This window comes from Orycteropus afer, unplaced genomic scaffold (assembly GCF_000298275.1).
Source record: "Orycteropus afer afer isolate SDZICR_OR568_19922 unplaced genomic scaffold, OryAfe1.0 scaffold00748, whole genome shotgun sequence".
NCBI lineage: Eukaryota > Metazoa > Chordata > Mammalia > Tubulidentata > Orycteropodidae > Orycteropus > Orycteropus afer.
The window spans coordinates 298,840-306,334 of record NW_006922335.1 but is presented as its reverse complement, the minus strand read 5'-3'; the positions used below and the strand labels follow the sequence as shown (position 1 = coordinate 306,334).

At 35.6% G+C, this 7,495-nt stretch overlaps 1 protein-coding gene and 1 non-coding gene across 2 annotated transcripts in view; both read right to left on the bottom strand.

Annotated features, from left to right (window-relative positions):
• TACR1 (tachykinin receptor 1) overlaps window positions 1-7,495 on the bottom strand; it is a 256,694-nt gene that overhangs the window by 107,839 nt on the left and 141,360 nt on the right. The gene's annotated exons all lie outside the window — the stretch shown is intronic.
• Window positions 4,714-4,819, bottom strand: LOC122151812. Its single transcript, XR_006164278.1, has one exon. It is a non-coding gene; the product is annotated as a U6 spliceosomal RNA (small nuclear RNA).

Genomic DNA, 7,495 nt, shown 5'->3' with positions numbered 1-7,495 from the left:
AGAGATTTCTATTCTGTTTTTTGTTTGTTTGTTTGTTTGTTTTTTAATTGATGAATTCGGCCACTGGTACTGAGTGTTTTTATTTCTGGAAGAGCAGGTCAACTCTTATCATTCTTTTTATTATTACTTTGATTATATCAAAATTCATTCTTCTTACTCATTATTTCCTTGATTTTTTTTCCATTTATATTCTTACACTCACTCTTTTAAGCAATTCACTTTCACAACTATCTAAACATACTCTCCACCATCTGACAGATGTGGTGATTGTGTATTAGTATGATGCTGGAAGTTATGCCACCAGTACTTCAAATACTTGCAGCATCACTGATGGTGGATAGTTTTCGGCAAAACTTCCAGATTAAGACAGACTGTGAAGAAAGGTGTGATGATCTACTTCTGAAAACTAGCCAATGGAAATCTTATGGAACATAACAGAAGATTATCTGACTTGCTTGCTTTGAAACACCATCAGGAAAGGATCATTGGCTAGAGGAGAACACCATGTTTGGTGAAGAAGAGAGCCAATGATGGCGAAGGACATGTGTGGTGAGGTGGGTTGGCCCAAGTCATAATGATGGACTCAACCATGCTGGACACTGTGAGGATGATGAAGGACCCAACAGCATTTAATTCTGTTGTACTTAAGGAGTCCATGAGTTAAAGTTGACTTGACAGCAGCTGTTTATATAGCTATCACAACATACTCCTGGGATAGTTTGAGAAGAATTGATGTCTTTATGAGTTATGTAAAGAAAAAAGGAAAATTCTTGTCTATATATTCTTAGATACTTTCCAGATTTTGAATCATCCAGAATAAATAAAATATCTTCCTCAAATATTCTCTTAGGCTATTCACTAAAGTCTAAAATAGCATGCTATTTTTCATTTTTTCACTAACTAAATCTTAAGATTATTCTAAGTGTTTTATTTTATTTTCATTGCATATCTACTATTCATTTTATTTTCTCAAGGATTATTGCTGATATATAGAAAAGCTACGTTTTGGAAATACATACTATATATTTTAACAAAATTTTTTTAGCAGTTTTTGAGATAAATATGTGATGCTTTCTTTTGACCAATTAATTGATGAAGTATAATTATAGATTTCCTGATAATTCTCTATCTTTATATACTTGAAAAAATCAGGCTTGAAAATAGTGCATTATTATTTTAATATAGTTTTGAAAATTTGCTAATATTTTAATTAGGATGTTTGCCTCTATATCTGTAAATGGGATTTGTCTGAAGGGCTATGTTTGGAGCTCTATTTGTCAGTTTGTAATTTTGGGTTGTGTCAAAGCTGTATAATAACTTAGCACGTTTTCTATATTGTTCTGTACTGATGAAAAGCTTATAGGGCATTGGAAAGAATTTGCTTGTGCACGTTTGATCCCAGTGCCTTGATAGATATAATTTTTGAACAATATTTTCATCCCTCCCCAAGTTTATTAGTCTCTTTACTTTCATTCTTTCTGTATCAACTTGATTACTTATATTTTTGTAGAAAGGCATTCATTTAATCTTATTGTCTATTAGGTTCTCTGGAGAGTGTGTGTGTGCTGTGTTTTTCAGTCTAAAGGCCGTTGCCTCTGGAAGTTTGATCACATTAGCCAAAGGAATCCCAATTTAGTCTTCTCTTGCTCAACACTTAACATATTCACCTCCTAATAAGAGGTTGCTGGAATACTTCTTCCGGGATTTTCCCTGCTTATTCTCCATGACACTGTGCCACTTTATTCAGGAAAGAGAGTTGCCAGAGGGTCCTGGACTGGGCTGCCTCCTATTTGGCTTTATCTGCACAGTATCTACCAGACACTTAGGGAAATTTCTGGTATTTGAATGGCAACTTTCCTAGTTTCTGCACCCATGTAGTTTTTTCTTTATAATTATCTTTCTGAGAGTCAAGGAAGAGGGCTTGTTTGTTGCCACCATCTTTCCCTGAAGTGTTGTCACAGTTTTCATTCTTGGTTTAACTGCTTTTCATCAAGGATAATGATGGTACTAAGGGCCCTGGGCTGTATCTATAAATGTAGTTGGTGTCAGGGGAGAAGATTAATCACAGCAGCAAACATAAGCAATCAATCCTGGAAACACAAATATGCTGACACCCCTTTGGCCAAGGTCTGGAGCAGCTTGGCAAAGGATCCACACTTCATTTTTAATTTGTGAGATAATCAAGAAGTTGGAAAATTTGAGAAGTAATGCTGCAGGTGTATTTTCTAATATTCTCATTTTCCATCATACTCCCTGTCAATTATTTGATTTTTCACCTTCTATCATTATTAATGAAAGTAAAGAATGTATATACATATAAATTTTTCAGTTGCTTTTTTTATAATGGGTCATAACATACAAAGGACAAACTGTTGTAAATAATGACAATAGCCTAGTTTTATAGTCTACTATTTACTACCACTGGTAGTTAGTGAAAATTATTCTAGAGTTACTATATCCACATTCACATGCATCTTCACAAAATCCCCAGGTAATTTGAGTCATGAAACTTCAGGCTTCTAACATAGCGTCCTCTCTCAGTACTACTAGTAATATCTGAAATTCAGAATAGACAAGTTTCAACCTCTTGCTAAAAGTCTACCACAAAGTTATGCAAATAGAAGTTTAATGAACAAAAAAAGACATATAACCAATATTAATAAATGGTTCAGGGAAGGTGAAGTAGGCTATCTAAATGTCACTCTTTTGGATATCTTTCTCATTTTTCAGGCTCATTGCAGACATTTTCTTGGCATTGGTAGTGAGTCCTCTGATAAAGAAATGTGGGATCGTTCATCTTCCTTATCCTCAGGTGCATTTCCCCTAGGACCTCTCAGGACCACTGCAACCTTACAGACCAAAGAACCTTCTCAAGAGTGAGCTTGTAACGAATAACTTGGAAAGCTATTGCTTATTCTTAGTTTTAATAAGAAGGGGATGGTTGCTTTTGCAAAGCCAGATTTTTTGTCTTTACATTTCATCTTCCTTTCTCTGTGCTTTTTTCTCCACCAAGAAGAGTCACTTTTGGCCACCTTAGAAATCTTTCTTCAGCAACAGTAGGGCAACTTTCTCTTTCTAAGCTTCCTGGGTAGTATTATAGACTCCCTAGAATGGCTATGGCTAAGCTGCCAGGTTGCTAATTATGGCAGAACTCATAATGATAATATTGTATTGATGATAAGCCCTATTCCTTGTTTTCATGAATTTTATAATATTAACATAATTTTCTATTACTGTGGATCATAAACAAAAACAGAGAATGGCAGAGGAAACAGAACCCATCTTCCCAAGGATCTGTGGATGTAGTCAAATTATCCCATTAGACGTTTGCTTTTTTATTGTTGTTGTTGATGTTAGCTGTCATTGATTAGGCTCCTGATTCATAGCTACCCTGTACACAATGGGATTGGACCATTGTGATTCATAGGTTTTTCACTGGCTGATTTTCCAGTAGATTGCCTGGCCTTTCTTGCTAGTCTGTCTAAGTGTGGAAGCTCTGCTGAAATCTGTTCAGCACCACAGCAACACACAGGTCTCCATTGAGGGACTAGTGGAAGTCCCAAATGAGGTACATTATTTGGTAATCGAACTCAAGTCTTCTGCATGGAAGGTAAGATTTCTACCACTGAACCACACTGCCCTCATATTTTACCTTACAAATCAGTTAAGAGAAACCATTGGAGTAATCAGTTTCAAAGGAGGGTATTAGTTGACACAATTATATATACACACATATGTGTACTTATTACATCATGTTGTAGAAACATGCTTAGTGACATGGAAAATACATCATGATATTGTATATTAAATAATCAGATTATAAAATGTATATACAAAAAAAAAATCTCACCTGCCATTGAGTCAATTCCAACTCATAATGGCCCTATTAGGTTTCTGAGGCTATAAATTTTTACAGAAGAAGAACTCTTCATCTTGCTTCCGCACAGTGGCTGGTGGGTTTGAACTGCTGACCTGGTTAGCAGCCAAATGCCTTCTCCACTTAAATTAGGAAAAGATGCTCAACTTCACTCTTAATAAGAGAAATGAAAACTTAACTCTGATGAGACATCATTACCCCCATCAAATGGATGAAAATCCAGAAGCTTGACAATACTCCCTGTTGGTGAGGCTGTAGAGAAATAGGCATTCTCACACATTGCTGGTGGGAATATAAATGATTACCATCCATACACAGGGCAAATTTAAAAATTAAAATGGTGTATATTTTTGACTCAGCAATTCCACTTTTGGGATTCTCTGGTACAAATATACTTGCACATAAGAAAAATGATATAGGTAAATGTTCTTCATGATAGAATTTTGGAATGGCAGAAGGTTGGAGAGAACCCAAATTCCACCAATAAGGGATTGATTAAATAAATTATTGTACATTCATAAAAGGGAATATGGTGTGGTTGGAAAAGAATTTAAAAACCTCTTTATGAACTGATTCATAGATTTCTGAGACATGTTGTTAAAAAACAAAATAAAACAGGGTACATAACATGTGCATGCATTAAGTTTTGTGTTACAAAGAGGGAAATAATCTATATTTGTGTTGACTTGTATGTATATAAGACAGTAAACTAGAAAAAGAGAACAATGTTTACCTGGGGCTAGAACCTGGGCAGATGGAGGGAAAGGATGAGAGGGAGCCTTTCACTCTACATTCTTTTTATTTTATTTTGTTGTTGTTGAGCATATACACAGCAAACAAACATGGAACGTGTCATGAATTTACATGTCCTCCTTGCATTAGGATTGCCTTCCTGATCATCTCTATATCATTCCAATTTTAGTACATATGGTGCCAAAGCAAGTACTATACTATGTGAATATATTGCTTATTTAAAAAGTACATAGTATATTGTTTGTGTGAGTGAGTTTGTATGGGAGAAAGAAAGAGAATTGAGAGAATGCACACACATTCAAAAGACTGGATATTTATCAAAATGTTAGAGCTTTTTCTTAAATGAAGGAAATACAAATAATTAAAGAAATGATATGGATTTTCTTTATACTCCATAGTATATTTGTATTTTTTAAAAGCAAAAGAAAATTTTTATGACTTTCCAGGAAGAAAAATCAAGTTTATCTGTAGCTTTTTGTAGTGCAAAGATACATACCTATGAACAAGGTGGCAAGCAGTGAGGGCCATGGAGATTGTATGGGCCTCATTCTCTGGTTTAACAGTTGCCACATCCACCCAGGGGTCTCTAGGTGGTGCAAATGTTAACAAACTTGGCTGCTAACAGAAATGTTGGAAGTTCAAGCCTACCTACAGGTGCTTTGATGGGAAGGCATGATGATCTACTTCCAAAAAATCAGACTTAAGGAGGCCTGGTGGCACAGTGGTTAGGCACTTGGCTGCTAAGGGAGAGGTGAGTAGTTGGAACCCACCAGATGCTCCATGGGAGAAAGATAAGTCAGTCTACTTCCATCAAGATTTCAGCCCTGGAATTCCTTGGGGCAATTCTACTTTGTCCTATAGGGTTGCTAAGAGTTGGCATTGACTCAACCAAAACCAAAACACCAAACCCACTGCCATCAAGTCAATCCTGACTCATAGTGACTCCCACAGGGTTTCCAAGGCTGTAAATCTTTACAGAAGCAGATTGCCTCATCTTCCTCCCATGGAGAAGCTGCTGAGTTTCAACCACCAACCTTCTGGTTAGCAGCCAAATACCTTACCCACTGTGCCACCAGAACTCCTTATTTACTCAACAGCAATGGATTTTTTGGAAACTGCTGTGGAGCACAGTTCTACTGACACATATAAGATCACCATGAGTTGGAATCATCTTGGTGGCAACTGGTAAACATCTTTCCAGGGACAAGCACTATACTAAGGAGTGTATAATCCCTTAGCCATGTTGAGAAAATTCCAGGAACACTTGAAGAATAGGAGTCAGCAGGGCAAAATGCAAGGAGTCAAGTCACCATTAGAATGGGTGGTAAACACTGTTCTTTGTTTCTTGTGCACTGTCTTATACATGCAAGTTGACACAAGTATAAATTGTTTCTCTCTTTGTAATGCAAAACATAGTTCAGTACACTGTTTTGTTTTGTTTTGTTTTTTAACCCAATAAGATGTCTCACAAATCTTTCAATACCAATTCATAAACAGTTTTTTTTTTTTTTAATTTCAACTACACTGTATTCCTTTTTATGAATATACAATAGTTTATTTGAACAATCACTTATTAGTGGACTTTGGACTGTCTCCAACCTTTTGCTATTATAGAAAGCTTCCATGAATAAACTTAACATATATCATTTTCCATACCTCAGCTTACTCAGCAGTAAGCACCTATGAAGAACATCCTAGATAATTTCTTCTGGGGGAATTATTGGATTTATCCCAATGAAAGTAGTTTCTTAAGACCTTGTAAAGGAAAAACCTTTGAATAGTGCTTAATTTTATTTTAACTTTAAGAGTATGAAACACACTGGTGTGGATTGAATTATGTTTCCCCAAAATATGTATATTGTAATCCTCCCAAATAGCTCCTACCTTTGTGGATGTAATCCTATTTGGAAATGGGATTTTCTTTGTTCAGTTATTAATGCTGTATCACAGTAGGCTGTGTCTTAAATCCACTTTTGAGGTATTAAAAGGTATTAAAAGAGCATAGTAGGCACAGAGAAACAAACACAACCAGGAGAAGATACATGCCACATGGAGATCAATAAGGAATCAAGGAATGCTGGGTCCCTCAGACACAACACAGAGAGACTTCTCCTGAGTTCTGACTGCTAGTCACCTAACCTATGAGAAAATATATGTTTTTTTTTTAAAACCACCTGTTAGTGTTATTTCTGTTAAGCAGCACTAAGAAAATAAGCCACTGCAAAAAAAAAAAAAAAAAAAAGTATGTAAATCCTTAATTATCTGGTATAATTTCTAAGCCCTCCTGCTACTACCATTGAGTTCAAGACATAGAACAATGCCATTTCCTCAGAAGTATCCCCAAGAATTTCTTCTCAGAATTATCCACTTCCCTCCTTTCTGTTGTACATAGGGTCACAAGCCAACTTGACACCTAACAACAATAATTCCCAGGAGAGATAAGCATGGTTTTCATGTTCATGACGACCATTTCCTTGCTTGCATTTATAATTTTATCACCTGCTTCAGCACTCCAAAACTCATAATTTCATTTTGCCTGTTCAAGAACTCTGTTTATAAGAACCATCCACATTGTTGCATTAATCTACATTTTGCTTCTTTTATTAGCTATAATGTGTCCCATTTGATGAATGTGTCACATTTTATCCATCTTACTAATGATGGATACTTGGAATATCTTCAGTTTGGGGCATTAAGAACAATGCTGATATGAACATTATGTAAGATGTATTTGGCTGCATATGTGCCTGAGTTTTTCTAGGGTGTTCACCCTTGAGTGAAATTGATGGGTTTAGGGTATGCATAGCATTTTCTTTTCTAGATATTGTAAATGTATTTTTCAATATAGTTTTATTAATTTATATT